Source organism: Lissotriton vulgaris, chromosome 3_1 (genome assembly GCF_964263255.1).
Source record: "Lissotriton vulgaris chromosome 3_1, aLisVul1.2, whole genome shotgun sequence".
In the NCBI taxonomy this organism is placed as follows: Eukaryota; Metazoa; Chordata; class Amphibia; order Caudata; family Salamandridae; genus Lissotriton; species Lissotriton vulgaris.
The window spans coordinates 1,737,157,908-1,737,175,824 of NC_141689.1; the positions used below are offsets into that span (position 1 = coordinate 1,737,157,908).

At 45.2% G+C, this 17,917-nt stretch overlaps 1 protein-coding gene across 1 annotated transcript in view; it reads left to right on the forward strand.

Annotated features, from left to right (window-relative positions):
- Positions 1-799: 799 nt before the first annotated feature.
- Positions 800-17,917, forward strand: part of LOC147728380 (N-heparan sulfate sulfotransferase 4) — a 1,294,254-nt gene continuing 1,277,136 nt past the window's right edge. The window contains exon 1 of the mRNA XM_086963276.1: positions 800-1,563. The gene's annotated coding sequence lies outside the window, so the exon portion shown is untranslated. The remainder of the gene's footprint in view (positions 1,564-17,917) is intronic.

A 17,917-nucleotide genomic window follows, 5' to 3' on the forward strand; every position in this document is an offset into this window, starting at 1 on the left:
TTTCAAGGCCCCCCAAAAAACTGGAGGGCTCAGCCCCCCTCAGCCACCCCCCACTTAAAGCCCTGATTGAACTTTTAAAAGGTGAATAATAGTTTGTAAAGAAATGCTACAGGGTATAGTTTGCACCTGAAATCATTATATTCTACTTCTCATAATGTGACAAGTAGCCACTCTTGATGAAAACAAACCTGCTTCTGCCGTATAGTTAACTACTAGTGACAGAGTGTTGCTTGGTGCAGACAGAATGCCCCAACCGACAAGAGGAAGCATATATTTGTTATTATGACTGGCAATCTGTTTAATTCATCGTTCTACCCCAGGAGCCAGTACTAAAAAAAAAAATAGGTGCTTTCAGTCAGCATTTAACATAGCACAGCTGTAGAATGGGAAGCAGCGGCACACGGAATAGTGACAGGTTCTTCAATCCCTCTCAGTTATTCATCAATCACTGTGTGTGAGAGGAATACGGCGAGCGTCTACGCCCGGCTCCTCCGCTGGAATGTCTCTGGCGCCCCGTCCCGTCCCGTCTTGCGGGTGACATCACAGCAGCCCGAGCCCCGCGCCTGAAGGATTAGCGAGGGAAATGCCTCTTTCTGCCAATCAAGATCTCAGAAAGCTGCCGTGACAGTTTGAAAGAAGGAGAGGAAGGGCGCGAGGGAAAGTGGGGGAGAGGAGGGGAGAGTGAGAGAGAGAGGCTATTCGCAAGGGTGAAAGAACGAGGGTCGAGAGAAATGAGGAGAGTGGGGGGTAAAGGAGTGAGCATCTGAGAAAGAGGGAGAGGAGAAGGGGACGTCGAAAGAAAGAGTGTGACTGAATCACACAGAAATAAGACAGGCGAATGACAGGGAGAGAACCAGTGGGCGCGGGAGTGAAAACGAGACAAGGCTGGTGGCAGAGGCGCGAGCAAGCGAGAGAAACTTTGGCTAAAGATATAGACACCGAGAGACAGAACCCGGGAGGTGCGAAAGGCGAAAGGAGAGGGGAGGGAGAGCGAGATTAAAGGGAGAAGGGAGAAGGGAGGGTCTGAGCAGGACGCGGGGTGGAGAGAAAGGGACTTAAAGAGGAAGATTGTGAGAGGGATAAATAGTGCATGTGTGTGTGTATGTGTGACAGAGAGAGGCTCCAGATAAACAAGACGCGGCTGTACCGGCAGCAGGACCGGGAGCAGGCGCGAGAACAGCTGGTATTTGTGTGATTAAATAGTTATCACAGCATTTTTGCTGTTCCCTGACGGCTCCCCCGGTGTAATCCTCGTGTCCAAGAAGGAGGCTGCAGTTTTATGGTGTGCTGAGCAGGGGGTTGTGTCATTCCAGCTGGCTGCGTGCTGGAGAGGACAGCAGCCTGTGTATAAATAACACGAGACGGCGCGGGAGAGCCCGGCCACCGGAGCCGCAGATGTGAGACTCCTACCGGTTACCGGCCCTCAGCTGGAGCCTGGACCGCGATGCATCATCCTCCGTGTATGGGCGTCCAGTGAATCCATCCTAGCGAGGGGCGCCCACTGTGCGGCGCGCGCCAGCAGCAGCTCCAGCCCATTCAGGGGAGAGCAGATCTCTGTTGCAGGTAAGTTGCATTTTGGCTTTGGTGTGCATGCACAAGGCGTACCAATAGTGTTTGATCGTTTACAACTAAAGTAGCCGCACGCGTGCACTGACTGCTTTCTAAATAACGAAATAATGGCTCACTTAGCGAGAATGGTAAGATCGTGGAGACACGTGGTTTACGCGTGTCTTCATCAATTCACTGTTGTGCTGAAGTGTTGTGGTTCTTTAAGGGGTGAATTGGAGTAGACGGCTAGGGAATTCTTTGTAAAAGTGCAGTCATCGTATATGTTGGCATCTATGGACGTTGTAAAACTGAAGTTTTATTTTTATTTTTAAAAACGGGCCAGTAGATAGAATGTACAGATTAGATTTGGGGTTAAAAAAGATTTGCTGGCAGACTGTGCTACTTTATCTGCGTAAAAGGTTGTTCTGCTTTGAGACGCCCTGACTTCCTGATCTGGGCTTCCATGCGTAGTCCAGCACCTAGGAGTGGACAGCTCCCCGCGCAGCACGTCTGTCCACCTTTCTGCAAGAGCTGTCCCGGGACACTGCTGTTGCTGAGAAAATAGAGTATGGAAGGACTTACGGGATGCGCCTCACCAGTGGCGGCTGAACAGTGGCGGTTGGCTCCCTTGCACACATGACCATCGTCATTTTTTCGCCTGATGAGTGTGTTTAAATCATGATATGACCGCACGTGCATGCGACAGCGATGATCTAGATGGAATGCATTACTGCACTGCTCCCCGTGCTGGAGCAGTGATGATAAAGGCGAATGCCTCCTCTTGAGGCGAAATGACGGAAGAGCTCGCCAACCAGCTGCATGGGGCATGTCCTGCCTGCCCTGCTTCTCAGCGGCACCGCCGTGCCTTCTAGCCTTCCAGCGTCCCTCCATCTACGCACGAGCGCAGTGAGAGAATGTTGACGACTTTCAGGCGGTTTGAAACTCATTTCTGCGCTCCATCCCCTTAAGCTCTTCCTGCATTAAAAGATGAGGGATAAAGTAATAAGCATCTCCGTTATCTCACCCTCCACTGGAAATGTTACCAGGGGTCTTCAGTTCAGAGTCTCGTCACAAGGAGACACTGGGGAGTGAACATTCTCATAACACGCGGGAGAGAGAGAGGAAGGGAGAGAGAGAGAACGCGCTCTTATTCAAATACCTAGAACTGAGACATTTGCAGGCACTGTGGGCGTGCATATTCCATCAGTCAGAACCAAGACACATACATGTGCATGTATGTGTGTGCTTGTGTGCATTCCTGTTCACAATTTAGAACTAATGCAAATACAGGCACTGTGGGCGAGAACATTCTCAAACTACAGAACTACGGCACACACAAAGTGCGCGTGCAAATTCTAACACCTCTGAACCAAGGCATTGTAATTGCATTTATATAGCGCCTACTACGCTTGACGAGGTGTCCACAGACACCTTAGACGTGTACATTTTCACAGACTAGAACCAAAGTTTGTGCAGAAACTAACGTGAAGCACAGTGTCAGACCCAAGGCATACAGAGACACAGTTATCAGTCTCCCATCTCAGAACCAGAGTTTATGGGCATGCCCACACTATGCGAGCACCCCCACACTGCTGACCTCGGCAGCAAACATACACTGTGCACCTAACCACGGCATGTGCAGACACTATGGGTGTATACACGTTCTCACCCACATGCACTGTGGGATTACAACAAAATCTAGGTGCAAACATTTTGTAGGGGTGGTCATATTCTCAAACCCTCACACACGCTGGTTTTTATTAAGTATGCGCGATATAGGTAATCTAGGTCCCAGGAAGACACACATTCTTGGCGTGCACATTCACAACCCCCCCCCCCCCCCCCCCTCCTGAACCGGAGCAGGTTCAGATAGCACGATTGTGCACATTCTCACGACCCTGAACCAGTGCACACACAGACAGTGGAAATGCACAACACAATGCAGAACTGAGGTGCGCACGTGTGCTGTGGCGTGATTATTTTTACACCCTAGAACCAGGAAGCACCCAGCCGCTGCTGGTGTGCCGAATCACACACTCTTTTTGCCCATGTGCATTCAGACGCTTCGGACATGTTGCTGTTCCGAATGATGCAAGGACCAATGTGCATCCCAGCCCTTTGGGTAGACTCATGCTCAAACACAAGAAGCGAGGCGAATGAATACATTGTGAGAGTGCGTATTCTCAACACCCAGAGCAAAGGTGGACGCATATGCTGTGGGAGTGCACATTTCAGCACCCCACAACCAAGGACAGCGCAATGCAAAAACCGCGAGCGTGCACACTCCTGTTGCCACCACGGACCAACTTTTTGGTTTCGAAGAGTCCAAGCAAATTCTCGAAATCTTCTCCTAAGGAACAGTTTCGGTTCAAACTCCACTACGTCTCCAGAGTCACATTTAGTGCTGTCTTTAGAACAGGGGCAGTTGTCTACTTGTTTGCTTTAAATTACTAAAGCAAACGAGGCCAAGAATGTACAACTCCAAAAGGCTCTGCTTTACCTGGAGCCGGGGTTAATGAAGAATGGGAAAGGATCGTGGATTGAAGCTTTTCACTGCAGGGGATAGTATCCGCCAGAGCTTTACGCAAGTAGCGTAACTTTGGAGTACTTGGGAGGTTGCAACAGCCGCGTGCTTTGCATCACGGCGCTACTAGAACATGGCGAGTTAACGCTCCTAAAGCGAGCCCCGGCCCTGCCACTTCTGAGTTATTAATAAGATGTGTCAGTCGAGTTCAACCCTGTTCGTGAAAATAAGGACACGGCAACCTCCCTTGAACCGAGGAGCTATTGCAAGTTTGACTGAACAACATTCATTTATTTCACAAGCTCCAGCACCCACGCCCTCATCCCACCACCACTGCGGGTACATACATACTTGTTGCACACCGCAAGTGTTGCTTTTCCCTAATTCAGCACAGACGCCTCCTAGTAAAGCGCAAGCAGATAACCACAATTAACATATATTATTTACACGAATACATCCTTTTCTTCTGCTCAGAGATTGAAATGCAGTTTCCGCAGCTCTTCACGCATGGACTCAGGAAGATTGTTCGCAGTTAAATCGCACTGGAGAGTAAATGAGTAGTGTTGACACCATGCTTGTTGCTACCGAGTTCTACAAACAGCGAGTGATATCCCTGGTCCAAGGTCACGAGCCCCCTTGGATTAAATTCGGGATGTTGAAAGGAGGAGCGGCGCTACGAGGACTCGAACCTTAGCGGAGATAGTACATTTTGCTTTACGAGCTACCCATGCTACATCTTGTCCTGACCCAAGTTAAGATTTCTTTCAAGTTACACACAGTGCTGGAATTGGAAAAAAACTTGACTCCATGATCCCATGTATTGGGGGCTCAGGTGTGGCCGAGGAAAGGGGGTGGAGTCACGAGGAGCGGAGCTTGAAAAACAGAGTTTGATAATCCACGTATACATTTAAGAAAACATCTGCTGTAAATAAACTGGCAACAAGGGCAAATGTGACAGGAAATCTGTTCTGGCTTACTTTATTGGTGACAAAGATGCTGCAAATTGAACTATCTTACAGGGCTAACACACCTGGTGCAGGGAGCTTTGAAACAACAGCAGGAAGGCTGCTTGGCCTGGAAGTGGAATGAAGTCAGAGTTGAGTCCACAGACCTCTTCCTCTTGGCATGGGGATTTCTACTGCCATCATAGCTACACTGCTGCATAGTGTTGGGGATGAAACCAGGAGGGCTGTATAGTGGGGGACGGAGAGTGGAGTTCCTCTAGGGTGGTGGGTCGCAGGGAGGAGTCCTGCATGGTCTTGGGATGGGAGACTAGTCCTGCACATTGGTGGGTGGGAGGTGCAAGCATTGCACAGTGGCGGAAATAGATGGTGGAATGATGCACAGTGGTGGGGATGTAGGGAAGAGTGCTGAACAGTGGTGGGGATGTAGGCGTAAGAGCTGAGAAGTGGTGGGTGATGGAGGGCCCACCTAAACATAAGCCTTGGCACTGACAGTGCCGACAGAAAGGCCAGTAGAAATTGGCCACTTTCACTGAAAACATTCCTCTGAACTTTGGTTTTCTTCCTGTTCTGAGAGTTGAGTGATATGGCCTGTGCTCTCTCTCACAGGCATCCCCAATCACACATCTCCATTTAGAAAGGTGGGCTGTGTCCCCACTCACTCGTGCAGGTAAAATAGGGGCATGGCAAAGGGACAAATCCTTTCTTTGGCACCAGTTAACCGTAACCTTCCTGCTGCATGGATATTTCCTTTTCTATTCAGTGCTGGAGAGAAACAAATTGATTATCACGATTCACCTTTTCTGACCCCTGCAGCTGCTTATAGGCTTCATTTACAATTATAAAATGACCAGATAACTCAGGGGATTTATGATCCTGCTGGAGAGCAATCACCTATCTGTTGATAGTTTTGAAATGCAGATAAAATGTATTTTATGTGGATAGCTAAGTGGGTTACTGCCTTTGTCACAGAGATTCTTGTGTTACTTGTAGTTCAGAAGTTATAATCCTATCATAGGACAGTGACCTATGAACTGTCATCAAAGAGCTACATGCAAACCTGGATGGTATAGTTAGAGCATCGCTTTTTTGTGTTGTAATGTAGTTAGAACTTCCCCAGTCTTTCATTATTCTATTGTTGCTAAAAAGAGTTTGAGCAGATATACATTTTTATCAGTCAAGCCAACCCCTAACAATTGAGGTATTTATTTATTTATTTATTTATGCTTCAAATCCTGTATTTGTGCTTCTCCAGACCAAACCCTCTTAAAATATACTGCCCACCAGTATGGATGACATGTGAGTCCTACACCTTGTGATCCTCATTGGCTTATTTGACATTCCCTCTAGACTGATTTACATACTTGCAAGATTGATTGTCTCTGATTAATGTATGCGTGATTTAAAGTACTGTGACACCCTACACTGATTTGAGTAGCGCTATACAACAAATGAAATGGATATGAAAGAGTGGCTATGGAGAGATGAGGGGCGCTGGAGGAAGGTGGTAGTGAGGTAATCCGAGGTGGAAGTCAATGGGGGGCTACGGAGATATGAGGGGTGCTGGAGGAGGATGGCAGTAAGGGAATCCAAAGAGGAGGACAATGGGGGGGCTATGGAGAGATGAAGGGTGCTGACAGAGGGTCGCAGTGAGGGAATCCGAGGAGGAGGTCATGAGGGAGAACTCAAAAAGTGTCACTTGCCTAATACTACCACCTCAGAAACCTCCTCTCCCATCAAAGGGACATTACATGGAAAAAAAGACTTTTTGAGAGTGATAACATTTTGAAAGAGATTTGGAAAGAAAATGTGTTTTACTGGGCCCTTTTAAGACTAAGGAGAGATAAAGGAGGGTCCTGAAGCAGCCCTGGCTAGACATATAAGTGACAAATCGGGCCCGCCCAAATGCATCCTTAGCCCACCTAAATAAAAATTCCTGGAGCCGGGCCTGGAGGAAGGAGTGCTTCACATTGTGGAGTTGGGAGTATTGCACAATGGTGGTTACAAAGGAGTGCGTCCTGTATACGGATGGGGATGAAGAGTGGAGTTCTGCATAATGGTTGAGAAAGAGGGTGGAATGCTGCACAGTAGTGGGGTATGGACAGGCGAGAGCTGTACAGTGATGAGGTTGGAGGCAAGTGCTGCACAATGGTGGGGGAGGAGGTCGGAGTGTTGCAAGGTGGTGGGGATAGATGGAGGAAGTGCTGCACCATGGTGAGGGTGGAATGCTACAACAGCGGTGGAGGATGGAGAGAGAGAAGGGCTGCGCAGTGATGGGGTGCAGTGTGAGTGCTGCATAATGGTGGGAATGGAAGTAGAAGGGCTGCACACTGGCAAGGATGTGTCAGGGAGTGATGCATAGTGGTGAGGATGGATGGGGAGCTCAGCGCAGTCACTGCACATGGAGTGAGGGGTACTAAACAGTGGTGGTGATAGAGAATGGAAGGCTACACAGTGGTGGGGGATGAAGAGGGGTGCACAGGGAAGGTGATGGAGGGTGTGTGCAGTAATTGGGTTGAGGGTATAAATGCAATTTGTAGATTACATGTGAACAGTAGCGTCTCCTGGTGGGAGTGCTACCGGGCAGTAATGTGGGGCGGGGAGTAGTAAACACCAGAATATGGAAGAATGCAGGTAAGTTGACAATTAAATCAATAAAACAAATTCCGTTGTGTACTCTGCGTTGCCAAATGCGATGCAACGCACACAACAAAATTTGTTTTATTGATTTTATTGTCAACTTACCTGCATTCATCCATATTCCGGTGCTTACTACCACCCACCCTGCCCCTCCCCCCCACATCACCGCCCGGTAGCACTCCCACCAGTAGCCGCTACTGCATGTGAAATATAAACAGAAGTGAAGGGTAGCTCTCAAAGCATTTCAACCAGCCTTCTCATTAGTGCACAGATGGCCTTGACAGTGTATGCAGAACTGTTACTTTTGAGTATTTTATTCTGGATCTTGATTGGACAGCATATTGGCTGAGTGATTCTGGGTATTCCATTTCATTAACTCTGACTTGATTTTATGATTATCTCCTTGATAATCACTATTTGGAAGTGTTCTTACTGAGACCTGTCGCATAAGTGAATTTGTGTCTAGTGGAGGTTTATGCAAGAAAACCCTATTGCCACTTTGAGTTTACTAAAGGAATTTAGGATGCTGCAGCCCCTTAGTGACATGACAAAGTGAATGCTAATTGTAGTGCCCCCGAATTGGAGACGTAAGCATGGAGTACTACAAGAGAAAGTTATACTTAATCATACACAAATCTTTTTTAATCAGACCATATAACGTGAACCTCTCACTATTTGTATTTTCAACATCTGTTCTCACTGTATTGCCAGGCACATAAACATTCACCTTAGTTTTTTTCTACCAATTTTGTTCCCACACCCCTAATTCTGATGCTCCTTTTGGTAACCTACCCTTTCCAGGAATACAGATTGGCATCCAGTGGGTGAAAAGATTACGTTTTTGGGGGACACAATTAGGAAGCAGGTAGAGCTAGAAGGGTAACATAGAGGGGAACGAAAATCCTATCAGGGAGTGGGCAGGGCGTGAAAGCTCACAGGGTCCTTTATTTTCTGTGTAGAATGAGGCTAGAGCAGGGACTGGGCAGATCTGGAGGGATTCTACTCCATGCTGTAGTTGGAGGGAGCGGAATGTATTTGATAGCAGGTTAGAGTCACTTTTCTGCCAGATATGGAATTAGTAATTTAAACATATTAGGGAAACCTGTTTAAAATAACTGTTCTATGGCTTCCAAGATAATGGGAATCAGGTTGATAGATGTCTTCATAGCTGAAGGGTTGTTTAGCTCCTGTGGAAATAAACACAAAGTTGCAAATGCTGGGAATAGCCTAATATCAGGTATATTGTTAGCGATTTCCATTTTGCACACTATAAGGCAGATATACAAGCCCCTTGCGCCACATTTGCATCATTTTTAACATGGAAAAAGTGGCGCAAGGGCTTGTAAATCTGCCCCTATGTTCATAAACTCAATCAAGACACAACCGCCTCCTGTTTTACTCCCTCTTCTCGACAATCTCATACCTTTGGAATGCTGTGGCTCACTGGTTAGAGGCGGCAGACCCGGAAGCAGAAAACGGCCTGGGACCAGGGTTCAATCCCCGACGCGGCAGGGGTCAACCGACTCGATAATTCTCGCCTCAGTGCCTACTCTAACCAGGGATCACACTCGGCAACTCTGGGCATTAGCTTGCCTCATCTCTACAACGGCCCCCCACATTCGCCGGCGATGCCTGGTTTCACCTTGGAGATACCCAGTAGGGACCATCTCACAGGGATAGCCAGGACGGGTTTCCCAGCGGTCTACCACGCCACGATGCCTCAGGGCAGCAGTGCGCTTTACAAGACACATGCATTTGACTGCAGCCCTAGACGAGATTTACCAAAAGTTGCTGTTTTGTTAACAACAGTCGCAGTTACCGCTAGGTTTCAGCAAACGTCTCCGTGGAGTTGTGAAGCAGCAGGTTTTAAACCTGTGGCACTTCTTCGAAGGGATCTCAGTCAGTGCTCCATGCGCACAATTCATATTTTCAAGAGAAAGTTAGTTTTGGCAAACGTTTTTTAAGCCTCTGCACCTTTCAAATTATACTGAAATATGAACAAATTCACACCCTGGCTATCAATCTAACCTCGCATCTCAAATTATCTGAATTGTCGAGGCTGTCTCCTTTTGCACCGAACCTCCATTACAAACTAGAATAATGCTTCCTGTATGCTTCAGTGGGGATCAGCCCGAAGGAGAATCAGTGACACTTTAAAATAGGATTTCCCATTGATTTTCCCCATATTAAAAGTGACACACTGGAGGTGTAAGGGGCTTAACTCACTCTATTTTAAAATCATCTGACATGAACAGGTTTAGACGTATGGGGTGCGTCTGGTAGTGAACATGTTGTTTACGGAGACTGTTATCTGAACTAAGTATCGCTTTTCACTGAGGGCAGCCAATGCATTAACTGTTTGTTTCTGAATATATTTGCCTTTTTATGTGCATATTCAAACAGTACATTTCACATATGATGACTTTTACTAACCTTTCACACAACACAGCATTGCCTCCACATTTTCTGGGCACCTTTGTGCAATGGGGAAAACAGAACAATGCAACATCTATAAAGATTGCCCTGATGTTGGTGTCACTAGGTATTTTGGTGCTTAAACAAGACAGCCTTGCATAACACACTGCTTCGCATATATATGGGCAGAAGTGATTACATTATCTCTTGCATAGACATACCATTCCAGTACAAATTACTAGGCGTAGCCAAACTGTGGGGCATATAACCTAGAAGTGCGTTAGAAAACGCACAACGCACATTCCCATATCGCCGGCTATCGCCGGAATTTTTTCGCCGGATTTTTTTCACCGTGATAGCGCGCAATTATAAATGCGCATCACGTAGGTGAAATGAAATCCGGCGATAGTCGGCGATATGGCACATTAGCGCATGAAAACAAACGTTGTTTTCATGCGCTAATGTGTGCATTGATAATATGGGGGGATGGAATCAGCATTATGATCCACACCCCCATGTTATCAATGCCCTAACACCAGGTCAGAGCAGGCGTTGGGAGACCTGCGATAAATGAGTTTATCACAGGTCTGCCTCTTCCAACGCCTGCCTTGGTAATAGGGTGTTCCCACCTCCAACCACATTTTACATGTGGTTGGACGTGGGAACGCCCACTTTGCATGTCATTAGCAATGTTTGTCGCCGACATGCAAAGTGGTCTTGAGCCAGGTGTTAAAATGCCCTTGTGGATAGGGCTCTAGAAGAATCGCCGCTTTCTCAGCACAATTCGCCAAAAAGGCGGCGATACTTCCCCTTGCTAATATGCCCCTCAGTTTCCCATGCACTGGATGTGCGCTGTGCACTGCATGCAGTGCATCACACTTTTGACTCAATTAACAAAATTCAGAATGTTTGCCTGTGCTTCAAGTATGCTTTAGTTTTTAATGTGAAGCACAGTCTGACCTTTTCTAGCACATCAGGCTTACTTTAAAACCTATGGGTGTTTGCACCAGTAATGATCCCTTCATGCAAAGCAACAACTAGTACATTTTTGGCGCTCTAAGATCTTTTTTTTACCAGTGCAAAACTCCTTCTTCCCTGGATAAAAAATAGCAGGCGCCCCCACACCTTGCTTTGCATTGCTCTGGTGCCTGCTCAATGCCAGTAAATCTGGACCTCAGGGTTCCTAACACCGAGCCTTGCCTCCATGACATTGGAAGTTATCAGACAGCATTCTAGTCTCATAAAATGAGAGCACGCTTTGTTTTGGAAGATAATTATTTGTCATCACACGTTTTTGGTGACATTCTTTTTTTAATTTAAATGTGTTCTCATCTGTGTGATGGGTTCTGTTAAACTGACTTGGCTGGCAGTATGGCTTAGAAAGTTGAACTGTGGATGCAGAAAAATGATCAGGTCTGAAAGTCATGTGTGCTTAACCCACAGACACGGATTCAGCTTTCTATCCTCCTTAGGTCAGTAAAATGAGAACAATAAGTTGGGAAATAGTGATAGACTTTATGTACAGCACATAGAAACAGTAGAAGTGCGGTTTGAAACCCTTTATATAAAGATCATATGTTAATATCAAACAATAGCATCCAGGTACCTGGTGCAAGTTTATTTTGTTCTTCCGTACTTTGTAGGACAGTACGAGGCCAGTTCCCCGGAAATCACTGTCATCAAGGGTGCGGTCATCCTGATACCGATGCAGAGACACTGTTTCCCTCAGCTCTAACCTTGAGCCCCTTGTTTTAGTTGCAGTGTTTTACGTATTAGGATTGAATTGTACGCCCACGTCTATGCTGTGTTTCAACACAAACACGCTTAACACAAGAAAATTGATTCAAGGAAAACAATCTTAATGAAAATAATCTAAACGCAGACTGGAGAGCGATTCACAGAGTCAACGAACCAAAGGCTAACCCCCTATGGCCCGATTCACAAATCGATTTGTTCAGTGTACAGACATCATTTACAAGTGCATATTCAAGTATGTATTTCACAAGATGTGGATTTGCAGTCCCATATAGGTATATTATCCAGTGGGTAGTTATAGTTAGGATCCTGTTACCATAGGAAGTGCATGTTTTGTGCTGCTAGTAACTTTGGTGACACTTGACGAAGATAGAGAAAAAAGGGGGTTCAGGTTTCCAAAAAGCATTTATACCAATCATTTTCCCATAGGAACTTTAGACACAGCTACAGCCTAAATCTCTGAACTGATTTACACCAAAGTTGGCAGAAAGCTAGAGCTAGATAAAGAAAGACTGCTTTTTGTGTTTAGGTATAAATCAATTTATTACAAAAAACAGTGGACCCTAGTACTTGAAAGATCAGGGTAAGAATAGACATACACTCGATAGTCAGTATGTCCTTTGTCCAGCCGGACACAAATTTATTTGAAAGATGCACACAATTAGAAATGAATCTTAAAGTAATGTCAAGTGGGCACGGACCGTGACCCACAGTGAACAAGACAAAACAACAGAATTCAGGCAAGAGCGAACAAGGCGGTCTGTATACATGTAGTCAGTGAACAGACTTGATTATGTTTTTTGGGTATCATTTTACGGTGCATTTATGAACATTTTAGGTACATATGGTACTAATGTGTCAACGACGTTTCGATGCCGAAACCTTACATACATGGCATAATCTTCAAGACAAGTATATAAATCATGTTTGTCTTGAAAGGATAGGTAACATTTGCCTTACATACAAGGCAGTTTATGTCAGGGGACCGTCGATCCAGTCCGGAGAGCGAGTATTTTGGGCAAGGGAAAGCCCTTCGAATGGCGGGTCTGTTAATAGCGTTATTCCGCGTTTCAAACTGAGGACGTCTAGTTCGCGGCTCGGGTATCGGCCGGTGGCAGAATCGCAGTACACGTCATGCCAGGCGGGGATCCGTGTACTGCGATTCTGCCACCGACCGATCCCGACTGGATCGACAGTCCCCTCACATAAACTGCCTTGTATGTAAGCAATTGTTACCTATCCTTTCAAGAAAATCATGATTTATATACTTGTCCTGAAGTTGATGCCATGTATCTAAGGTTTCGGCATCGAAACGTCGTCGACACATTAGTACCATATGTACCTAAAATGTTCATAAATGCTCAGTACAATGGTAGCCAAAAAACTTAATCAAGTCTGTTCACTGACTACAAGTATACAGACCGCCTTGTTCGCTCTTGCCTGAATTCTGTTGTTTTGTCTTGTTCACTGTGGGTCACGGTCCGTGCCCACTTGACATTACTTTAAGATTCATTTCTTTTTTTTTTTTTATATATTTTTATTGAAGGATTTTTCCCCCATTCCCCCGCCCCCCCCTTATTTACATGAACAGGGCACAATGAGATACAGAAAAGAATCATAGAACACAGATTAATAAAACACAAAAAATTGCAATATGCTTAATACATACCAATTCAACCTGGGAATATACATCCATAATCATAAATTCCAATATTCAATAATACAGATTCTTCATATTTCATTATTCAGTTCCAAACTTCCACCGAATAAAGGGACCCCAAATTTGCATACCCAGTTTTTTACCCTTTCTTCCCTTCCTGGCATAGATAGCTGTTTCCAGTTTTTGTACTGATAGTATTTTACCTAGCCATTGATGATAAGTTGGAGGATTTGGGTCAAGCCAGGCCGAGGCCACTAACAGTTTAAGAATCGCCATTGCTACAAACATAAAATGTTTACAGTTTATTTGCCCGTTGGGGTATACCCCCAGTAGAATGGTTACTGGGGTTAGCTCTATTGTTGTTTCTAAAGCATTTTGGAAAAAGTTTCCAATATCCTGTTTTAACTTATCTAGGTGCGGACAAGTCGAAAAAATATGTATCAGATTAGCCTCCATACTGCCACACCTAAAACAGGTAGTCCCGGATAAGCCCCCCCATTGAGCAATTTTCCATGGCGTATAATACAAATGATACAAAATCTTATAATGCTGGGCCTGAAGGGACGATGAGCACAGTATCTTGCTTCCCATCTCTAGTGATTCAGTAAAGATATCCCTATCCCTATCTATGTCTAAATCTAGAGACCATTTATCTGTCCATTTCTCAAGATCATCTTTCTTTAATTTTGTCATCTCTGATTAGAATCTCTTTATAGTACAGTCATGACCATTTTCTATAAGATCCATCATTATATTCTTCCCGAAGCCCAATGAACCCCCTTTTTTATTCAGTATACAACTTCTGATTTGAAGGTATTTAAAGAAGTGGTTTGTATTCAACGTATACTTATTTCTCAAATCTATAAATTGTAATATACCATTGTCATCTAGCATATCTCCAATCTTACCTATCCCCCGTCTCTCCCATTCTTGGTATGCAATTCCTGAAAACACTGCACTGGGTAAGAAGGGTTATTTTTGAATCTGGTGTATGCATTGTATTTCCCTATTCCAACCTTTTTAGAGAATCCTTTCCATATATTATAAGCAGCCGTAATTATCTTGAATTGTGTTCTTTTAAAATAGCTTTCCTCCGTAAATCTCAAAAATATATTTTCAGCGTTTGTGCCCAAAACTAAACCATAAATAGCGAGCGAGCCTATCTTGTCCCAACCATCCTTCTCCGCTCCTCCAATCAGCCCCACCATACCTTGCAGTGCTGCAGCCCAAAAATATAACTTTAAATCCGGTAATGACCACCCCCCTCTCTCCCGTGGAAGTGACATGTACCTCAGTGCCCTCCGCGTTTTACCTCTTGCCCAAATAAAACGATTAATCATATGTTCACAGATTTTAAACCATTTGTTATCAATTAAAAGTGGTATTGCCCTGAAAAGATATAAAAATTTTGGTAAAATCAACATTTTAATAATATTGACTCGTCCTACTAATGACAAATGTAGATTCTCGTAACGATCCAAGTCTTTCCTTACTTTATCAATTACTGGAGCAATATTTTTTTCCACCAGATTATTTAAATCTGCTGAAATGTTGATTCCCAGATACCTCCCTATTGGTACCACTCGTCTATCATCGCAGGGAGTCCTTGAGTTTTTAATAATTTGGGTTTTTGATGCATTCAATGAGTAACCCGAGACATGTCTGAATCTTTGGGCCTCCGCCTCTATCAATGCAGTTGCTTCCGTAGGGCAAGGTGTTATCACCGCGACATCGTCAGCATAGGCGAGTATCTTACATGGTCCAAGAGCTGTGCATAGTGGGGTAATTTCTGGTGATGATTCTATCTTACGGATTAGTGGATCCATATACATGGCAAATAGCAGCGGAGAGCATGGACAGCCCTACCGAGTTCCTCTCTTGATCATAAATTGTCCTGTAGTGCCCCCGTTTATTCTTAGGGCTCCAACCGGTTCCTTGTACAGGGTCTGAAGTGCTTTCACATAGCCACCCTTAATCTTGGCTCTAACTAGAGTCTGCCACAGATAGTCCCAGGAGACCCGGTCGAATGCTTTTTCCGCATCCAACAGCATTACTGCCATCGGGTCTCCTGTCACCTCGGCAGCATCGAACAAGGTTATGACTTTCCTGGTGTGATGAGTCAAGTATACAGACCGCCTTGTTCGCTCTTGCCTGAATTCTGTTGTTTTGTCTTGTTCACTGTGGGTCACGGTCCGTGCCCACTTGACATTACTTTAAGATTCATTTCTAATTGTGTGCATCTTTCAAATTAATTCCTGTCCGGCTGGACAAAGGACATACAGACTATCGAGTGTATGTCTATTCTTACCCTGATCTTTCAAGTACTAGGGTCCACTGTTTTTTGTAAAAAGTTAATGCCCAATGTCCCTAGTGTATTACCTTCGGGTTCCCTTGTCTCCCAATAACAGTAGGTATAAATCCATTCAGTAGTTTTTCAGTAATATTTACTCAAAAGCTTTGTATATCTGGGGAAGCAGAAACTACGCTTATCCCAACATATCTCAAACTGAGATCTGATTGGCTGCCTCCACCTCAACCAGGAAGTGGTGGCAGCTATATTAGGACTTGAGTCTTGGCCCCAGGCCCTAAATAAAAAAAAAGGGGGGACAGGATAGGAATACCTTGACCCCATAGGCCTGGTGTTGGAAACCTAGAGGGACCCCAGTATTGGTCAAAAACATTTCAAAAATAATTTTTCAGAAAATTTGCTGAGGATTCACAAATCTGCATCAAAATTATTTTTAAAAAGCAAGCACGGTCTCCCACGCTTGATTTTTAAAGCCACCCAGCATAAGCCAGGTCCTGGGGGAAGAGATGTTTATCTTTAGGGTGAGGAGCAAAGCATGACCCCCACTCCCAGGGCTGATTTTGGCTTGGGGACCCTATTATCCAGGTCCAGGCCACATCATTTTTAGCATGTCAGAGCTCCCTCCCATCCTCCTCACACACACTCACTGACACTTACTCACACACCAATGACAAAGAAAGTCTCCTGGCCCTCCACCCTCCCGTCGAACTTCCTAGCAGCTTTTCCCATCTGGTAATGGCAGTGATTTTAACTGGAGCAGAAATGAGAGGGAGAGCATGGAGACAGGAAGATCCTCCACCTGCTCCCCCTGACAAAAGGCAGGCTTTCAGGAAAGGGGCCCGCAGTCTGACAGACCTTCTCACAACCCCTCCAAACAGACTCAGCGTCTCACCTCCAACGATGTAATAGGAGTACACATTACTCTAAGGAATGTCAGTTTAATCTGCTGACAGATAAATAGTGCAGAACCTCTGCTATGTGATTTTTCACATTTATCATCTCAACTTCAAAACTTGTAACAAGCTTGTTTATCACACCCCTGGAGTGTGTTTTTTTTAAATTCCTGGAGTCCTGTTGTAGACCAATTTAACCTTTCTCAGTGTTCTTAGAGAATTGTAGCAACTGAAGCCTCCCCATTGCACCATGAAGTGACAGTATTTTTCTCTCTCATTGAACACACTACACTGGAAGAAGCAAGCACTTGGATTCCTGGGGTTCAAGCACTATATAAATAGCACATCGTACCCCCCCAAAGTGCACCTGTGGCTGCTAGTCTTCTTTCCGCATCCCACAGTGGCAGGTGATCCCTTGAAGGTGTCATGTCCTGTGCCCTGGCCAGTGCCTGGCATCCCTCTCCCAAGTCACTGGAGGAGGACACAGCATGGGGGCCCCCTGAAGGTTCGAGAAGCCTTGCGGTTTTTTCAGGGGATTTGGGGGCACCGCTTTCTGGATTAACTCATAAAGACAAAGTGGTGAGATGAAGTTCAAGCAAAAGAGAGCCTCTGGCACCTTCGGTTGTGGCCTAGCTGAATACCCAGAGAACTCCAGTCAAGTTGGGGAGTCTTACTTGATTGGTAGGATTAATGCTGAGCAGGAGCCCAGTGCTGGGTGCCTGAGTTTAGGACATTTATATAGTGCCCTATACTACCTTACAGTTGTCTCAAGAAGACAAGAGATCCAATCCCCGCTTCCCAACTTTACCACATTGTGTGATCTTTGGCAAATTATCCTCCACAGTGGAAAGTCTTGTTGACTAGTTGCAAATGGTTTCCACTAGGTCCTGTTGCCAATATGTTTTTGACATTCACTGATATAATACAAGGAGGCCATGGAGAAGCTGTTTAAAAAAATATAATAATATTGTACATTTTTCGCTGACAGGAGTTAGAAGGCGCTTAGATATTTCAGCTAAGAAGAAATACAGTTCCTTTGGAGATTGCTATGCATTTTTGGTGAAATTTCAGTTCACTGTGAGGGCATGCCCCGTCTTGACCCTATCCACACATCAACATTTAAACTGATATGGCAACTAGCTGCGTGCCGTGCTTTAAAAATACATACCCTATATGTGCCTTGAAGCGAATTGCAGTGTGTGAGGTTTCAGG